The sequence below is a fragment of the Misgurnus anguillicaudatus genome, chromosome 16, assembly GCF_027580225.2.
Source record: "Misgurnus anguillicaudatus chromosome 16, ASM2758022v2, whole genome shotgun sequence".
Classification (NCBI taxonomy): Eukaryota; Metazoa; Chordata; class Actinopteri; order Cypriniformes; family Cobitidae; genus Misgurnus; species Misgurnus anguillicaudatus.
The window spans coordinates 26,626,658-26,646,927 of NC_073352.2; positions in this window are offsets into that span (position 1 = coordinate 26,626,658).

Here is a 20,270-nt window from a genome sequence, read left to right on the forward strand (position 1 = left end):
AGTGTGCTGGTCTGGCGCGGGGACAAGGTGTCCGGGGTCTGGGAGTTTTTCATTGTGAAATTTATATGAATATTTATCGGCCTATATATATATCGGTTATCGCCCCCCAAATATAAAGAGTTATCGGTATCAGCCAAAATTTCCATATCAGTGCATCCCTAATGAGAATTAATATTGTACAATAACAATACACATTATTTTGCATCTACAACAAAACAGTTTGTCTAGTAAGTAAAACAACAACAGGACTATGAGATGTTTACAGGCCAGAATTTCCATTTTAGTATTTTGAAACTGAAAGTGGAACATTGAAACACTATTACTGTATGTTGAAAATATATTTCCATACTATTAAAAAGATGTATGAAGCCTACCTGCTGAATACACAATGAAGCTACTTACATGATCAATCTCAGAATAACAAGCCTTTAAAAATGTAACAGGGTTAAAAAAGTTAATGGACATTCGGGGGCTCAAAATACCCAAATTGTTCTTTAGTGCCTTTGAACTGTCTCATATAATTGTTATGTAGATAAAATTGATCTCCTGTGGTTTGAAGCAGTTTCCTCTGAACTATACTGCACAGATCCAGGCATACAGTAAGAGATCTTGGAATCTAATGGGTCCTGACTCCACATTAGCAGTTTGTCATTCACAAATTTAGCAGATTATAAGTGTCAGCTCTGTTACTGCTGGCCCGAGGGTTCATGTTGAAGCATTTGTCCTTCTCTTCTCCTTTGCTTATGTCTGCTCTCTGGAGCTTAATGACCATCCATGCAGCACATGAGTAGATTTTAGAGCCGAGGAGGTTAGACAGAAAAGAGTGGTTATAGAGGAGAAGGCCAGAGGGCATACTGACTCTCAAGAGTGGATATCTATTATTATTCAGTTAACTTAATCTATTGAGTTGTACTTCCTTATTACTGTAGGCTGTGAGAGGAGAGATGGGAAGACAGGAGAGGCTTTGTATCCAGCAACTGAATGTTGTTTTTCCTTTAATCATTTTTATTGAAGTGTGACACTAAATACAGGTCACAGTATAGTTCATATTATTATAGTCAATCATTTTACAATGATAGATTGGGCTTTGCTCTATATAACAGGTTTTTCAGTAATAATAGTTTTAAAGGAGCCACAAGGTCATTTTGGTATTTACAGGATGCATTTTATTGCTGTCCGATTTAGAAATGTCAATGTTTTTTTCTCATATCACCCAAGAGAATAATCATGGCTGGTAATGTTTGTATGTAATTTATTTTGTCATTTTTATCTGAATTGATAGTCTACACAGAGCAACTGGACAAGTAACATCTTGAAAACTGTGCTGGGCTTTTTGCCATCACTGCAACCAAACTCTTTTCTCTTTGTTTGTTTCTTTAAAGGATGCTATGATTTATGCATTTCTTCCTATGAGCGTATGAGTTTATGTCTTGAAGTGGATTCAATTTTGTTCTCCACTTAATTCATAAAATACTTTTGCAAATAACTTAAAGTGCCATCTTTGTTGCTTCCAACCAAAGCTATCTGCTGAAAGGATACATTGTCAATTTTTTTACTACAATGATCCTTTTGTGAAACAGAAAGGTTATTCAGATGATAAATGTTTTTTATAAAACCATTCAGCCAAAATTGGCATTGTGACACTTTTTTTTAGGTGTGAATCCTTCAGTGAAACTGCTGCCGGCAAGAGCATCAAACTAGCCAGAAGTCATATACTGTATTTTTAATGTGAGCCGGCGGCGAGCTTCAGCAAGCAGCGCTGCATCTCGGATGACGTGAGTGTCGAGGAGAGTTAAAATCAAGTCAACTTTATGGTAATGAGCTATGACGCGGTTCGGCGGCTACCAATCGGAATGTAGCAGTTTTTGCTTGGGAACTTACACTCACCTAAAGGATTATTAGGAACACCATACTAATACTGTGTTTGACCCCCTTTCGCCTTCAGAACTGCCTTAATTCTACGTGGCATTGATTCAACAAGGTGCTGAAAGCATTCTTTAGAAATGTTGGCCCATATTGATAGGATAGCATCTTGCAGTTGATGGAGATTTGTGGGATGCACATCCAGGGCACGAAGCTCCCATTCCACCACATCCCAAAGATGCTCTATTGGGTTGAGATCTGGTGACTGTGGGGGCCATTTTAGTACAGTGAACTCATTGTCATTCAAGAAACCAATTTGAAATGATTCGAGCTTTGTGACATGGTGCATTATCTTGCTGGAAGTAGCCATCAGAGGATGGGTACATGGTGGTCATAAAGGGATGGACATGGTCAGAAACAATGATCAGGCAGGTCGTGGCATTTAAACGATACTCAATTGGCACTAAGGGGCCTAAAGTGTGCCAAGAAAACACCCCCCACACCATTACACCACTACCAGCAGCCTGCACAGTGGTAACAAGGCATGATGGATCCATGTTCTCGTTCTGTTTACGCCAAATTTTGGTGAGCTAGTGCAAATTTAAGCCTCTTTTTCTTATTTGTAGTGGAGATGAGTGGTACCCAGTGGGGTCTTCTCTGTTGTAGCCCATCTGCCTTAAGGTTGTGCGTGTTGTGGCTTCACAAATGCTTTGCTGCATACCTCGGTTGTAACGAGTGGTTATTTCAGTCAAAGTTGCTCTTCTATCAGCTTGAATAGTCGGCCCATTCTCCTCTGACCTTTAGCATCAACAAGGCATTTTTGCCCACAGGACTGCTGCATACTGGATGTTTTTCCCTTTTCACACCATTCTTTATAAACCCTAGAAATGGTTGTGCGTGAAAATCGCAGTAACTGAGCAGATTGTGAAATACTCAGACCGGCCCCTCTGGCACCAACTACCATGCCACTTTCAAAATTGCTTAAATCACCTTTCCTTTCCATTCTGACATTCAGATGGAGTTCAGGAGATTATCTTGACAAGGACTACACCCCTAAATGCATTGAAGCATCTGCCATGTGATTGGTTGATTAGATAATTGCATTCATGAGAAATTGAACAGGTGTTCCTAATAATCCTTTAGGGGAGTATATGTGGTCGGAACCAAAGTTTACAAGCAAAATCTCTTATTTTATAAACTGCATGTTGATTATTACTTAATCGTGGAAATAAAAGCCACAACACACAAATAACATCTAATTGGTTTATTTCGTACCAAAAAAGATTCATTTTTTATATCTTTTTAAAAATATTTCATCATCAGTAGGTGGATAGTTTGTTGTTTGCCATTCAACATCACAGCACTATACAAGACGACGGCTGACACAGAACACTGACAAATGAACACTGGTCCTCTAAAATAAAACAGCTTTGTAAACAAGAGTCAGTCCTTAGATTTAATTGATAATTGATTTGAAATTTTCTGTACTTTGATTTCCTAGCTTAGTCGTTACAGTTTGACCTTCACAAGTTGAGCGGCACATTCCAGCACAGATTGTTGTATAGGAACTTATTGTATCTCATCTGAAGAGAGCGTTTAGAGTTTAAAGGCACAACAGTAAAAATGTGTGTTAAATTATCACCCAAGCAAACTAGCACAAAATATCAATGTAAATGGAAGTTGGTACTTTAGATCAGTAAAACAGGCACAGTCACCTGTCCCCAACCTGCTAGATTTACAGAAGAATGCTAGACAGTCTACAGCTCAGTGAATTTAAACTCGCAACAAGAATACTGTAGACTTCGAAATAACACCTTGTGCTTTTTTCAGTACATCAAATGTACATTCTGTGTCTTCTTTTGCTTATATAAGAAACTTTTCGTGTACAGTATGAGTTTTTTTTCTTTAAAAATGTATAGACACTGTTTTCAGCCACTCTATATTTCTTTCTCAGCTGGGAACCAAAAATAACATAAAAATGTTTTTTTCATAGTTGCTTTGCCATATAGTGGCTCTTGAACATGAGACGTGTTGGTTCTGTTCTCTCCTCACTCCTGTAAAACTCCATCATCACACCCCACTCACCTGTATTGATGTTGTGTGAGCATGACTTAACACACACATATACACACGCACACACGTTCCTTTGGGAGAAAGAGAAACAGATGGTCCCGAATCAAGATGTACACCAGACAAAAAAATATTGATGATGTGTCTCCATATAGTTCCAATGTAAAAACAAATTAAGCCAATAGATTTTAACCAAAAATGTTGCTTACATCTTGTGCGATGATGTGATTTGGAGTCAGAGTCTGTGCAGTAGTGATTTTGAGGTGGATCAATGTTTCCATTTAACTCAATCACAAACACACAAATCAAGTTGTCACACTTCAATTTTAACACTTAAACAGTACATGATAAACTTGATAAGGCGCAACTAAAATAACAGAAACCATTGTTGGGTAAAATTTATTTAAGGTGTAATTAGATTTTTTGCTCACATCCCATTCGTTTACACAAGCCTTTTTCCACACAGACATTACGGAAAATACACAAAAAAAATGCATCTAGGATTTGTCCGGGATCGTTTGATTTTTGGTTCATTCACACTGCCAATGATTTTCCGAAATCTGTGTGTCCACTTTACGATATGTAAAGATCCTGTAAAGACACGTGACGTATTTAAAGTCCTGCACTTGGTGGGTATGCGCTGTTCTGTCATGCTGGTGAATGATCTGAGCTGATCTCTGCTTTAGTCTAGTTTGCTGGCATTTCTCATAGTGAATGTTGATCTGCGTTTAAATCCCTGTGTCAAAGAACTGAATCATAACTTCTGGTTGCAATGACACGCGTATCCTCACTACGGCACAGCACTTACAGCATTGTTTCTGCATCTTGTTCACACAGAATGCTTTCCGTGAATAGTACGACAATGTTAGATCCTCTTTACGGGATCAATCGTGTTTACACAGAAGCCTCTCTGCCACTTTTACAGACATTTTCTGGGACCAAAGTGCTGTGTGAATTATACAAAGGGTGGTACATATAACCTATACTGCAGCCAGCCACCGGGGGGGGTCGAAATTTACTGGTTTCACTTTTCAGGATGTGTGGCGCCCTTAATATAAAGTAACAAACACATTTTCCTCTAAACATTCCAGGGTTTCCCGCAGCATATTTCAGTTAAGGCGGCACAAAACGCTGTCAAGTGCATTTCGGAGAATAGCACATACGTGCATCCGGGGAATAGCACATACGTGCATCACACCGTGAGCGGGGACGCACACCACATGGCCGAAATGAGATAAGACGTGATCCGTCATGTCTGGAGGATAGCCGTGTCCATGAGAACTGTAAGGGGACTTATGTTTTGGGGTTATTTAAGCCAGCCTGTTATTGTAGTCTATAGTTCTTGCAAAAAAGTCTGGTTTCACATGCCTGTTGATTCGATATAATTGTTGAGCGCTCTTGCTCACTTTATTTATGTGCATTATTTACATGCTACAGTAGTTACACTCCTTTAAGATAATGTAATTAATAGTGGGAAATAATCAGTTTTACCATTTTTGCGCTATCTATCATCGTTCGCCAGACGTTCTACAACATCTGATTTAGTTTGTGTTTATTAACCCTTTAGTTCCACTTCATCACGCAGCTATTCCCATTAGAGGCAAAAACTATGTCATAGTTTCTTCAAAATTAGGTTTTATTTGAGTGTTTTAAAAATAAATATTTTATTTATTTATTTGATTAAAATATTTTAATTTTCATCATGACACATACGCCCCGCCCCGCCCCAACCACCCGCCCAACCCTACCACCTTAACTAACAAATTTTCTGCGGGAAACCATATCCCTTCTTTCATACAACTGTACCACACAATAACTCCAGGATTTTTTTTAATTTACAAGTAAATATGTTAACAATTTCTTGCTACAGTGCACCGTTTAAAAAAAAGCTTTGTTGTTTCAATCCATGGATGGGTAAAATATGGACAAACCCAGTTGTTGTTTTTAAATTAACCTGTGCTGGGTTGTCTCAGCCTATGGTTGTGTCAATTTTATGTAAATTTATTGTAAACCAACAGTTGGGTTTCTTTATGTTTAACCCAACCATGGGTAAAACCACCCAGTTTAGAGTGTACATCTGTTGATATATAAATGTAGACATTTTTCATACAAGGTTCTGTTCTACACTGGTGCATGTTAAAAAATACTATTTTGCATCATATTTCCTTGGTTTTTATTTCCATGCTTGTTTATTATTATTTATAAAAATTCATATTATTCAGAAATGACAGGCTTTTATCTACACAATCATTTGGTGTTTAATAACATCGTTCATGCACTCAGATATGTGCATATTTTTGCACAAACAAGCAATATTTCTATATTTATATCTCCCCTACACGTGAAGTATGAACTCATTTCCCCAGATATGAATTTACAGGCTGCAACCACTGATATTCTGTCTGCAATGTAATCTACACATAATACTTCACCACATTAGCTAGAGAGATGACATCATTGATAATCAGCAAATTTTTACCAACATTTGGTGAGCTTCAAAACGCACTTGAAAATAACTGAGCATTCTGTTGTTGACTTGTCAATTAAGTAACTTACCAGGCATTATCTTAACATTTAATTTAAGCTAACTGCAAGCTTACAAATCAGTTAAAATATGAAATTGCTTTGCCAGGAGGCTGTAAATCCAGCAGTGAAATAGCTAAATAGCTTTGCAGGAAACACATAGTATCAATGTATGGTCAAAGCTGGGCATGCAAGAGGCTGTAATAGATAGAACGAACATAGATTTGGACCTCGAGCTTACAATTATCTTAAGTTATTGCTAACATGAAAAAGAAAGATTAAAAACTAACCGTTTATTTATTAGATTCTCAGGTGAGACCGCAGCTTTTAAGAGACACATTACATTATATCATTGCCAAGTTGCCAGTGGGGTAGCGCATGTGATGGCCCCATCACTCAAATGCTTTCCTCATGCTAAACAAACCTGATTTAATGAAGGAAACATGATTTATTGTCCCATTATTGCCACGACTTCAGATCTCAGTCCCTGAGTAAGAGCACATAAAATCAATGGTTCCCAATTTAGAAATCAATGGAAGCTCAGTGGCATCCTACTCTGTTTATTTAGCTCATTAACTTGGATGCAGCTGTTTGTATAAAAAAAGCGTAAAAACCTCTTTTCTACAATGGCTGCATAGCTGCACTGGAACAATCCTTTCTAAAATGCATTAAACTTTCATTTACAAAGACGTGAAACTCGCCGAGTGGTCAGGGGTGTTAACTGATATGCTCACACAAAAATCGCTGCAAAAGATGCTTTCCAACAGGCTTTATCGTAGTTTTTGCCAACTCCATTGACTTGTATTAAATGTGCTGTGAGGTACGGTATTACTTTGCGCCGGGAACGTCGTTTGTATTCTTGCAATTGGCAAAGGTGGATTATCGCCACCCACTGGGCTGGAGTGTCTATTATTTAAGCTCTCAGCGGAAGAATATACGGGTGTGAGGCGTTTGGAAAAATAGGTCCACGAGTTTACAACAAATGCTAAAACACCTGTTGGAAAGCATCTTTTGCAGCGATTTTTGTGTGAGCATATCAGTGAACACCCCTGACCACTCGATGAGTTTCACGTCTTTGTAAACGAAAGTTTAATGCATTTTAGGAAGGATTGTTCCAGTGCACCTATGCAGCCATTGTAGAGGTAGTGGGTGATAAAACAGAAACCGAAAATTCTCGGGTCAGCATCATATGTCCAAATTTCAGTCAAAACCGTTCTATTTCATCATAAACAATCTGAAAACAGGGCTTTAAGTGTAAAATACTGAACTTGTCCTTTAATATTTCTAGTTAATATTCAGATCTAGTAAATATCTGGTTGAAATCGGGTGAGATTGTGTGAAATTAAGCCTTATGCTGAAACAGCTTTGTTTTGTATCTCTGCCCATATCATAATAATCCAACATGCTGTAACCATCTAACGTGTTGTACTAATCTGCATGAATGACATCTGTTTCTTCAATATGAACATTCTTCTAATTCATACAGCTATTCATGCCGCATCTAATTTTATCTTTGTATAAAAAATATGTCATTTTTTTAATTGAGATAATTTAGCTTTAACATTGTAATTTGGCACCTCACTTACAGTAGATGGCATCTTTTTTATTTCTGGAGGACTTAAAAACCATGTATGTTTTTGTCATGACGTAAAGCCTCATAATAACGCTTCTCTTCCCTCTCATTTATTATTCACTGGACTGACGTTAATAGTTTATAAACTTCAGATGTAATAATAGAAAGAGCAGGGATAAAATGGAACTGGAGATTTTATATTCTGTTTTCTGTGGCCTGGATCCCAGCAGGTGGTTATCAATGATAGCAGTTTGGTAAAACTCAAATAAAAATACAGAGAGCAAACTCAAATTATGGTTTAATCAAGAGATTATATACCCTGTTATATATTTTCTATCCATATGCCCAAGTGCACACATAACTATAACGTATAAGTTTGGTTCCAAAACGCAATAAATCCATTTTGACAAATTTCGGTAAAAACATGTGACAAGTGACAAGATGAAAACCACTATTTTCTGTTACAAAGTTTCAGATAGCATCTTTAGGTTATGAAAACATAAAAAATTCAAATCCATAACTTGATTTTTAAAGATTTATTATAAAAACGAACTATTTTTTCCACAAAATGCAATAAATCCATGACAGTTTTTTTTTCAAAATGCTATAAATCTATTCAATCAATGTATAAATGTGCATTCATCTTTGCCATTTTACATTCATTTAGTTGAACAGTTGTACACACTGATTAAAAATATAAACATTGTCATTAATCAAAACACTTACTTTGTCATATTAACTCTTTCACCGCCAGCGTTTAAAAAAAAGTTGCCAGCCAGGGCCAGCGTTTTTCATGATTTTCACCAAAGTTTAATGCCTTCAAGAAAATGTTCTTCTTTGAATATATAAACATACAATATACCAAATGAAAGAACAGACCCTCTGCTTTCAAACAAAAAAAAAACGTTTCTTCCTACCTTCAGTGGTTCTTTTGTAATCAGCTTTTGAATATGGGTAGGTTTCTGCAAAAACACCACATTTTGAGCAAAAAGCAGAGATAATTCCATTTTTGTGACAGACTTTTCAAAGAGGTCCCATTCAGAGCCATCTTTAAAACAGACACGGACATGCAGCTGCTTGCCATAGGGCAATACTTCCGGGTTTAAAAAGTTGCGGAAGTGCCCCACCTGGTGGATAATAGCGGTATTGCGGAAAGACGGAAAATCTCGTCATTGGCGGAGAAGCGTTTTCTCTTAATTGACGAGATATCCCGTCAATGGTGGGGAAAGAGTTAAGAACACTGTCATTGCTGTGGTTATACTTGATGTCATCGCATAACATTTTTCACAGCGATCAGCTGTAAAATGTTTTGGTCCTGCTCGATTTTCATTGACTTTGAGTAAAATTATGGAAAGTTTTTCATAAGATCCAATGGGGTCAATGTGTTAGCATGAGAAGCTTGATGCTGTCGGGAGATAAGCACCAGTCTCCCGAGTGCTTCGCGTAAATGAATAGATGTTGATGGCTTACATTTCTTTCCCATCACAGGTTTATCAATGCAATTAAATTATTATTTAGTTTTTGTTTGTTTCTTGATCACGAAGTACAAAGAAGATGAGGAGAACTTGGATTCCGTGTGTATTCAACGCGCCGCCATTGTTTGTTTACATTGCGTGGAATGGTGCGCTGTAATTTGTGGAGTGGATTTATTGCATTCTGTAGAAAAGGAGGAGTGGCGTTTATCACGTTTTGGGAAAAAGGGAGAAAAGATGACAGAATAACACGGCGGATATTGGATTTTGCGTAAAATTAAGAATTTACTTTTAAATACTGACCTGATATAATACTGATTTTGGCAGTAACTCATTTTAAAAAATGCAGTTTATCGAGTTTTGGAACCAAACTCTTCATAAGCAGTCATAATGGAGCGGTTTACAAACTTTTAATTAAGACATCGGGGGGGCCATAAAGGCTGGGTTTTATGGCTAGACAGCTTATAAAAACCTATTTCTGAGTTTTTTGGCTTGTTAGCTGTACACATTGTCACACAGCAGCTTTTAGGCATTATTTTGTTTTTTGTTATAAACCATAAATGACAAGGAGGCAGCCTCTCGCAATACAAAGCCAATGGAGACGTTGAATTGTGGGCGTGGTTTTCAAATTAGCATAACTGCGCTTTGTCTCTATTGCCAATTGCAACCAATGGATCAGTTCACAGCTCACCCATCCCTTTCGCCATGAAGCATCAGAAAATGTTCAACTTTGGGAAAAACACTGGGCTCATCCATGTCACTTTTCACTCAACCATCTAATCATAGTGGAGGAGGTGCAGGACAAATACTACACCAACCAACCAGGGCATATCCAACGTCTGATGACCAGAAGTACTGCATCATATAGCAACAAAACTGATTTTAGCTGAAGAAGATGCCAAGTGCCCACAGTTTGCATTTTTAGAAGAGCACCTGATATTATTAGCCATGTTTAAATGCTAGACACAGGGCCTAAACCCCAGCCGTTCACTTTAAATATATTCAATTGTAACAGTGCCGGTTATAATCAGTGTAATAGTGGTAGACCTAGAATGCTAAAATATTGCATGACTTGTTGGGAGGTTAATCAATTATTTGGTTTATATGAAGGCATATTGTTCATATTATAATGCTAATCATAATAAGATTGATGTCATGTTTGACTGAAAATGGTCAATGGCATACACACTCTAAAAATGTCTGCGTTATTTTTGACCCATAATGGGTTAATATTGGACAAAACACACCGCTTGGTTAAAATTGACCTTGAATTGACTGCTTGGTTATTATACCCCATGGTTGCATAACAACAACCCAACATTGGGTTATTTTTAACCCAGCATTATGGGTCAAAAATAACCCAGCCATTTTTAGAGTGCAGAAAACTCCAACACCCTTCAATCATTGCAGCATTAAGCGCTCAAAGGTTTGGTGGTATTTTCTCATAACCACTTAATGAGAAGTCGTCCCGAAACTGCATTTGATTTGGAGCTCATTGGTATACAGCTGACATTCCAAAAATGAGTACAGCAGTTTAGAAGATGTGAAGCCATTCGTTTCTGTCAACGACTAAAATATACTAGAATCCCATTTGGAGTACGACATTTAAATGTTGGATATTATACGGTTTATGTGGTCATTTCTCTCACACAACCATTAGAGGAAGATTGAAGAGCAATCTCATAAATAAATGAGCACATAATCTATTATCACATTCCACGCTTGTTGAAGAGAGTCTCTGCTTAAATCAGATTTAGTCGTCGCTGTCTCATGTAATTAACATTGGCCCTGCCAACAAATTTAATTGTTAACCTTCCAAGCTCTATTCCTTAAATAATTTCTATGGTCAAAGTGAATCTACTAAATTTTCCTTTGCATTGTTTTTTGCAGTACAATGGTTAAAAATACGATAATTGCATTGCCTCTTCAGAAAACACCATGCTGCTCAGAGATATTACATTGCTGTCTCACAGTGATTTTTACAGATGATGACTTTTGAGGTCTCCCACTGTTAAAATAGTAAAGACAAGAGTCGAATAAGAAGTTTATGTTCATCAAGCTTTCAAAACATGAATTATTAATGTTCAGCATCAGTGGTGGCCAGTGACTTCTCTTCCGAGGGGCGCATATTCAAAATATGTGTTTGTTGTGTCTTGTGAACCATGTGCATCATGGGTCTTGTCAAAATACGTCCCCGCTGCACACATGTTGAAAGTGTTTATGATAAAAAAGCTCCCTTTTGCAAAATGCTCGCAAGACACTAAATTAACAGTAAACTCTGATTACACATGAGACTAAAGCCCGGGATACACTGCACGATTATTGGCTGTCCCAGACGAAAGATTGCCATCGTGAAACAATCGCCACGGTTTCTGTTATCGTGGCTCTTTATCGGTGGTCTTGCATCCAAAGATAGCCTACGATAGTTTTCTGACAGTGTCAGAAATTCGGCATGATCACCGCACTGTGTTTGCTGCTACGACCTGCGCGCCGGTATTTGTTTACCACGAGCACATGCTGGTGACGTCGTGCAACGTGTGACGCTGCCGCCGAAGCTTCCGTGTCATCATCGTAAAGTCTACATGCCTCTCCTACTCGAGTTTAAACGATCCATGTCGCACAGTGTGATACGTTAATGATTTTATAAGAGGGCAAAAATCCTGCAGTGTATTCCGAGTATCTGGCAAACGCGAGCATCTCATTTTGATCATAAACCCCTTTCGAAGTGTCTGCAGCAGACACGTATTTTGAAATGACACGTGATGCACATAAGTTTACATGATGCATCAAACACACATTTTGAAATGACGAGCTACACACATATAACATACGGGATAAATACATGTTGTGACGAGCTTCACATTGTGCGCCCTCGAAAAAGAAGTCACAACTTACTGGTAAGCTGACCAATCGGGGACGCAATACTTTTTTGGATCTGTGAGCTTTGTAACAATCAGAGCGTTTCAGAAAGGCAGGCCTAAAAGAAGCAACACAAATGTACGGTATGTAGAAAATAATGTGTTTTTTAACCATAAACCACGCGAACACATACTAAATACACGAAATAACATTAATTTTTAGCAACAAAGTAGGTGCTCTTTAAAGTAACTGGAACACTTTTCTTTATTGTTGCATGAACAAAGGCCTGCACATTATCTTCACTGCATGCGGCTCACTTTGTACTCAGCTTATTATATCACTCATTAAAGTGTCAACAATATTGTTCCCACAGAATTAACATCTGAACAGTACTGTAATTGTCAGTACAATCCTTTATGTTCGATATACTTTTTGCTACTGTATGTTCTTTGTATATGAAGTAGTACTGGTTGTAAGGGCAACAGGTGACATTACAAGCAGCCCCTACTGTCCCTGTTATATCTGCAATGCAGTTGATATGCTTACATTTACATGCATTTGGCAAATGCTTTTATCCAGAGCATTTTTATCAGTACGTCAATATGTGTGTTCTCTGAGAATCAAAGCCTATTATTATGCTGCTAGTGCAATGCTCTACCAGCTGAGCTACATGAATTCTTCCCGGGCTGTATGTGCTATCCAAGCATGTGCTTTTGAAATGAATGAGAATGCTAATAGATAGCCCATTCTTCAATAAAAACGCAGAAGGCCAGTGTTTCCTTAGCAGGTTGTACAGTTTGAGTCATGGCTCCTTGTGTTCCACCTGCATGCATAATGTATGAGAGCATTTTCTCAGCTTCGCTACAGCTCTGCCCACTGATCTGGAGTCAGTTAATCCAGCCTCTTTGATCTAAACTGTGACAGATGAACTCACCCTACAGCTGTTCTACACTGTTTGGATCAACACTTATTGTAGACCATTTCTTAACCTCCCCATATGAAGAAATACCTGAAATGCATTAGTGTATCACCTGTAGTGGGAAGCGCTCCGACGTGTGGTGCTTTCGCACTTTGACGACCCGAGTTCGATTCCCGGCTCGTGGTCATTTGCTGATCCCATACCCCTATCTCCTCCCTGTACTTTCCAGTGTTCTCCTCACTCCCTGTTATAATAAAGGCTTATGGTAATAAATATAAATAAAGGCTTATGGTAAAAAAGAAAAATAATAAAAAAGAAATACCTGAAATGCCAATGCTATCTCATGGCAATTCGTATGGTATGGCTATGATTTAAAAGCCATTCGTTTGGGGGGTATATGGGATTTTTGTTTCTTGATGTTAAGCTATGCATTTGATCAATCCCAGGCTCAAAAGGATTTTAAGTACATAAGCTACTAGTGTTGAATTTGGATAGCAGCCAGATTTGTTTCAGATGGGATGAAAAGTGTGATCCAACACTGTCAACAGGGATTATTTTACACTTCAATGCTTTAATGACAGAGCTAAACACTAAGCCCTGCATAATAGTGAATTTCAATAGACCATATACCTGACGCAGTCAATGTTTTCTATGTTTTCTACATAAAATAATCCTACAGTACATAATGTAAAGTAAATTTTGGGAAAATATCACCTACCCATATCTTTAATATTGACTGAGGGTCATGTCAATCCTTAAAATCAACCTATTCTCCAACCCATTGCTTTGCTCGTTTGCCCATTTCACCAAATACGACCAATAGATGTATTTACTAAATTAGCGCCTCTACCAGCAGCAGGTGAAACTTAATATATTAGGGTATAAAATTATATTTTTGGGTATAATTTTTTTTTTTATAATGAAATGTACTGGGATATGATTTTCAATTTAAACCGCTAGGATTAATTGTATTTTATTACACATTATACACTATTCAGGCATTTACTGTAGGGCAAATAACATACCCATTTATTTATTATATGATATTAACACAACATACAAAAAACAGTCACAACTTTTTAAAAATTTACTTAAAATATTCCAAGTGTACCGAGGTCAAACGATCGATTTATTTGAAAAGATGCAAAAGTGATGACAATCCGCTGTAAATATCAGATCCGGTGTACAATGAATCAAAAATGGCCGCCAGAACAAGCAATGATACGTCATCTATGATTGTGAAAAGGCATTGGCTCCCGTGTGTCTCATGAACGCTATTGGCTCTTATGACCGACTATAGTATACGTATACGTCATGCTGGTTTATGTTTGAATGAGATCTGACTGTGCGTTTTTATCACAGAGTTCTTCATATGAAGTAATCGTATGGCTTCAGTTCGCAAGGTTTGCAAAGCGAATGGTTTGTAATACTTTTATACTATTTTATGCAATAAATACCTGTGACTGTAATTGCATGTTGTGTTTTATATGGTTGAGAAGTTTAGTGTTAGGATGAGGGTGGGGTTAGATGCTCCAAAATATCTTTAAAACCATAAATGTTTATGAAACATTTCACATTTCATTTCATGTGTCTAATCTGATGTATAAGGCAAAAACCTTGATACATATCAACATAAGCTACTGCCGCTAGAGGACACTAATTCCTTTAATACATCACTTTACGTCATAATAAGGTGCTTGCAAAAACGTCCTACGACTGAGGTTGTTATTTTTGGAGGACAGTCTCCACATATACTGTATGTCCTACGACTGAGGTTGTTATTTTTGGAGGACAGTCTCCACATATACTGTATATCCGCTGGCATTGAAACAGAAGTTAGGAAATGACACCTGGCAATCGAGGAAGAAAAAGTGTTTGTTGAAGATTACAGCTTTTGAAAGGTCATATAAGGGGAGATAATAGCAACCGCATATCTCAAAGACAAAGCAAGGTGATGCTGGTGGTTGGCCATCAGCAATTGTGGTCAGTACTTCACTGCAGGTAACAAAGAAATAAAACTGCACACTTTGAGGGCGATAATGATCTCGGTTCCCCATCTCTCTCAAGTTTTAAAGGTCAGACATCATCCCATAGGCTGTGTTGTGGATCTCAATAGAATGGACATCTGTAGATAAGATGAAAAAGCCCATGAGGCTGAATTGGTTTTGTGTTCACTGCAAGTTCTTTAAAGTTTCATGTGGCACTTGACATTAAATAAACACCCGCTCTCTCCGGGGGAATCATTTAGAAAACACCTAATGCAATACAGCAGCAGAAATGAGTGATTTGCTGCTGTATTCAGTTTAATCCTCAACTGTACTTGGATTGTAATAGCAGAATGTTTGGTAAATCTAGTACATTGCGAAGCATTCAAGCGTAATCAAAATTATCTGTCCAGGGTACGGGGATACAGATTGTAGCTGTCATGTCTAGGGAATACAAACTGCCAAAAGTATTTAAAGGGGTCAGATAAACAACTGCTGCTCTGAAGTAGTAAACAATAATTGCACTATTCTCCTGATGTTTGCATCACTCAGCAGTGTTATGGTGGGAAAGCTGTGGTCCGTCTTAGCTTAGTTTGTTTTTATATAAGTAATTGCAAAGCAAAGTGGATTAAAAAAACACGACTGCATTACTGATACACAGAACGTGTGCAGAGGCTTATTGTAGACATCGGCCCAGTAATGTGTGTTTTCATGTATTGCTCTTTTTATCAGTGATGCCTCCAGCAGGCTCATGTGTTCCATTAGATGTTAAATATCTATTTTTACTCCAGCAACGATCATTAAACTGGGCTTTACAGGAAATTAGACCTGGATAGATGCAGTACATTACAAACCATTCTCATTATGTTGGATTGTGTACAATCAAAACTCTGTCTTAGTTGGTAACTTGTACATGACACTTGAAACAGATTTGTCTGTATTTTCAACATGTACACAGAAAATGGCACATTAAGGTACAACTGGTCATCACTGGGGCGGTACCCTCAGGGAATCATTTTGTACCTCTGGTTAGTACCTTTATAACTTGTTTTTAGTACATAATTGTACCCCAAGGACCTATGGTGTACCTAAATGTCTTGTTCCTCTAGGAACAACATTTGTACCTCCACATAACCTTTATTTTCTGACAGTAAACTGTATTATCAGTACATTGTGTTTGCTGGCACATTCTCTACCAATTAGGTTTCTTAAAAAAATTAAAAAGCTGGGGTTTTATTCATTTTTTTTATTTCAATTTGTGTGTATTGTTCTTAAATGTGTGAATTATGACTGGTTTTGTGATCTAATGTCACAAGTATATAGTAGCAAGAGCCAACAATACATTGTATGGCTCAAAATTATAGATTTTTCTTTTGTGCCAAAAATCATTATACTAAAGCGTCCATAACACATGTTGCTTCTGCGTATCTGATGTTAATCTGGAGTATCTACAGTATAGAGTAATATTACATCCTTCATATCTCTGAAGAGTATTTAGTTTTATCAGATTTATAAAAGACAGATTAGCTTTACTGATTCTTTTCGATAACGTACAAAAATAATTTGGAAGGAGGAGTTACGAACTGCGGGAGGAGCGAGTCACGAGTCAACAGTGACTAGATAACTTATTATTCACTACATGTTTCATGTAATTTATATAATATGCACTTACGAGCCTATTTCCATAACACATGAAGTCTTACTTACCGCATGCAACTCATGACCCGGTTTGGACTTTTCAATGAATTCCAGCGTTAAACAAACACACACGCAAAACTCCGCTGCTACCCCAGATAATAAATTCAATTCAATTCAATTCAATTTTATTTATATAGCGCTTTTCACAAGTGTTAATTGTTGCAAAGCAGCTTTACATGAGAAGATGTAGAGGAGAACACAGAAAATCAATAGATAATATAAAAAGTAGAGATAGCGGTTAAACCGTACAAGCGAGCATATTAATAATGTAACGTATACAGTAAAGTGCTAAGTTAAGCCAAAGTTGGCTGACTCTCCCTGGGACGAAAAAAACCCCTAGGAAAAAAACCCAATGGGAAAAACTCCTAGAAGGACAAACTATCCATTGTTTCCATAAGCCTGGCTTACTTCTCCTTACATCCAAAAACACACTTCTTTCGTGTCGTTGTTGAGTCTTGATATAAAACAAAGCTGTCGCGTAAACTGATGCCTGTAACTTGGTGTCCTCTCCCGCTGATTGACGTGCGGGCGTGGTTTTCCTGGGGAAGTGCACATAAAAAGAAGTGATACGTATAGTGAACCCCTGAAAGGTCAGCTGGACCCGTAATCGGAAAAAACGTTACAAACCCTGGCGAAGTGCTTTCGGATTTTTCTCAATATTAAATTGTTTTTGCACCATCAGATTACAGCTTTTCAAATAGTATCTTAGCCATATATTGTCCAATCCTAACAAACTGTACATAAATATAAAGTGTATTTATTCAGCTTTCATGATGTATAAATCACAATTTACAAAATTTACCTTTAGACTGGTTTTGTGGTCCAGGGTCACAAATACAGTATAAACCACAGTCCTGATCTCCAAATCAATAAGTTATTATAAGTTCAAATATTTGGGCATACTGTAGCCTAACTAATATTCATGAGTCAAGGTGATGGCCATGACTTGAAATTAAAATGAAAACCTAAAGTTTGGTTGATGTTTCAGACTTTTCAGTGTAAATGAGTGGGAAAAAAGTTAGCAGAAACCTCTGTGATGTGTTAATCTGGCAACCACTGAAAATAGCTAGTGTCATTGCTCTGTTTTTCTAATGGTTACATTATGCTGTAAGCCCAGAAAACCTCAGTTTATCCTTAATCACACTATATGTGAAAAGGGCTCTTCGTGGAAAATTCATCCACCGGGACTCTTTGCTGGATATTGCTGCTCTGAGGCACCAATTACTGGCACTTTTGAAAAGCTCAAGGATTTTTCTACTCCAATCTAAGCCTAAAGCCAGCATGGTTTTCAGAAAAGTTTTCTAACTCCCAGTCTACAATAGGACCGGGCATCTTCTAAAGTATCCTATTTCAGCGTCTGCCATTTCTGAAGTGTTGCTATAGCCCTCAGGACATTAATCCAGCATCCAATACACTTTTAGGTCTGGATTTAAAGAAACCCCAACAAAATAGTACTTCAAAACAAATTATACTCTTATCTTTTATAATACCACTGTTGGTATTGCAGTTTCACCTAATACGAAATCGCTGGTGACATGTATATTGTGCTGACTTGACGTGTACAGTATATTTACAGTTAATCGTATACATAAAATCCTGTATGTATAACTTGCAACAATTTAAAAAACGCTTGGTAATTTTCAACACAGTGTTAGGTCAAAAGCCACTTGGTTAAATTAACCCAGAAAATGTGTAGCCTATAGTTTACCCAACAATGGGTTAAAACAAAAACCCAGCATTTTTTAGAGTGAAGGTTCATGATTTAAGGTGTACCATGTTTCTAACTTTTATTTGCATTTACTCATTGGACAGATGCTTATATCTAAACTGACTTTTTACTATTCAAGCTATACATTTAGAGTATCAGTGTTCACTGGGAATCAAACCCATGACCTTTGTGCTTCTAACAAAATGCTCCACCAACTAAGCTACAGGAATACTTTATCCATTCTTTGTTATAACTGCCTCCGAAATCTCCTACTTTCATACTGGCGAAAGTCAGTATGCGGGCTGAGTAGTAAGTAAGAAAACATAGTATTCAATAGGCAAAATGTACCAGGACCACCTAGTTATGGCTAGATTATGAAGTGTGCCTTCAATGGACACTTTACTATTCCATGAGCCCCCTGCTCATGACTTTTCCTAAATAATCTATCTAAACATGCACAAAAAATGGGCTTGATTTGGTTGTTCTAAAGGTTTGTACAAAAATTACCGTTTAAGGTGTTTGGGGTCAAAATGACCCCACGTTGAAAATGAATGGGAAACAACTTTTTTCATTTTGTTTGTCTAAAAAAATAAAAGTAAATCCATTATAAATCTGAAAATTTCTACATATAAACCAAGGTCTGGCCCTGGAGCATAAATAAAAAGTGAAACGAACTTTCCATCTCATACACAAAATACAGATTTTTTTATGTATTCTCCTCTATTGAATATAAGTGGTCATTACCCTTTCTTTCTTTAATTACAATTTCTAAAGTTTTTCCACAAACCAAAAGATGTTAGTATTTTATTCCTAACACAAAGCAAAGTCCAAAAACAATTTAGATTTAATTAAGATAGACATTTAAATGATTTTTTTCTTTAAAAAAAACAATTCTTTAAAATAAGCCAAATTATGGCCAAGTTAAGTAATTGTGCATTAAATGTGTAAAAAAATCTAAATTTCCACAAAAACACAGCATACATTTATAGTTGAGAAGTAAAATAAAAATATAGTTTTCCATATCAAGGATGTATATTTCCTTATGCAATCACTCTTTAAAAGTTTGGGGTCTATCAGACTTTTTACTATTCTTTAAATGTAACTGTGGGTTCACACCAGACACAAGTTCAACGATTTGCGCGAGTAGATTACATACAAGTCAATGCAAAGACACGATCAGATGCGTACTCGCGTGGGCCGATGCGAATGACGCGATATGGGCGGTGCGTTTGCCATAAAAACACACGCTGTTCGCCTCAAGTGCGTTTTCGCCAGTTGAAAATATTCATCTCGAGCGAAAAATTCGCATGACACGAAGTTAAATTCCGTGAGTAATCTAGAGCGAGCAACGCGATGCCCAGCGTTTGATGTGTATGTAGCATTAGTGTTTTTATGACGACAAATGTCACGTAATGTATCAGCATTGCAGATGTAGTAACATATTGTTTTAACGATAAATCACTGCTAATTCAGTAGTGTCACAGTGTACGATTTCGGACGCCATTTCAGATTTGGATTACGTAAATAAAATAAAAAATCAAGATCAGCATGCAGGGGCGGATCTAGAAAATTATTTATGGGGTGGCAAGGGGGTGGCATG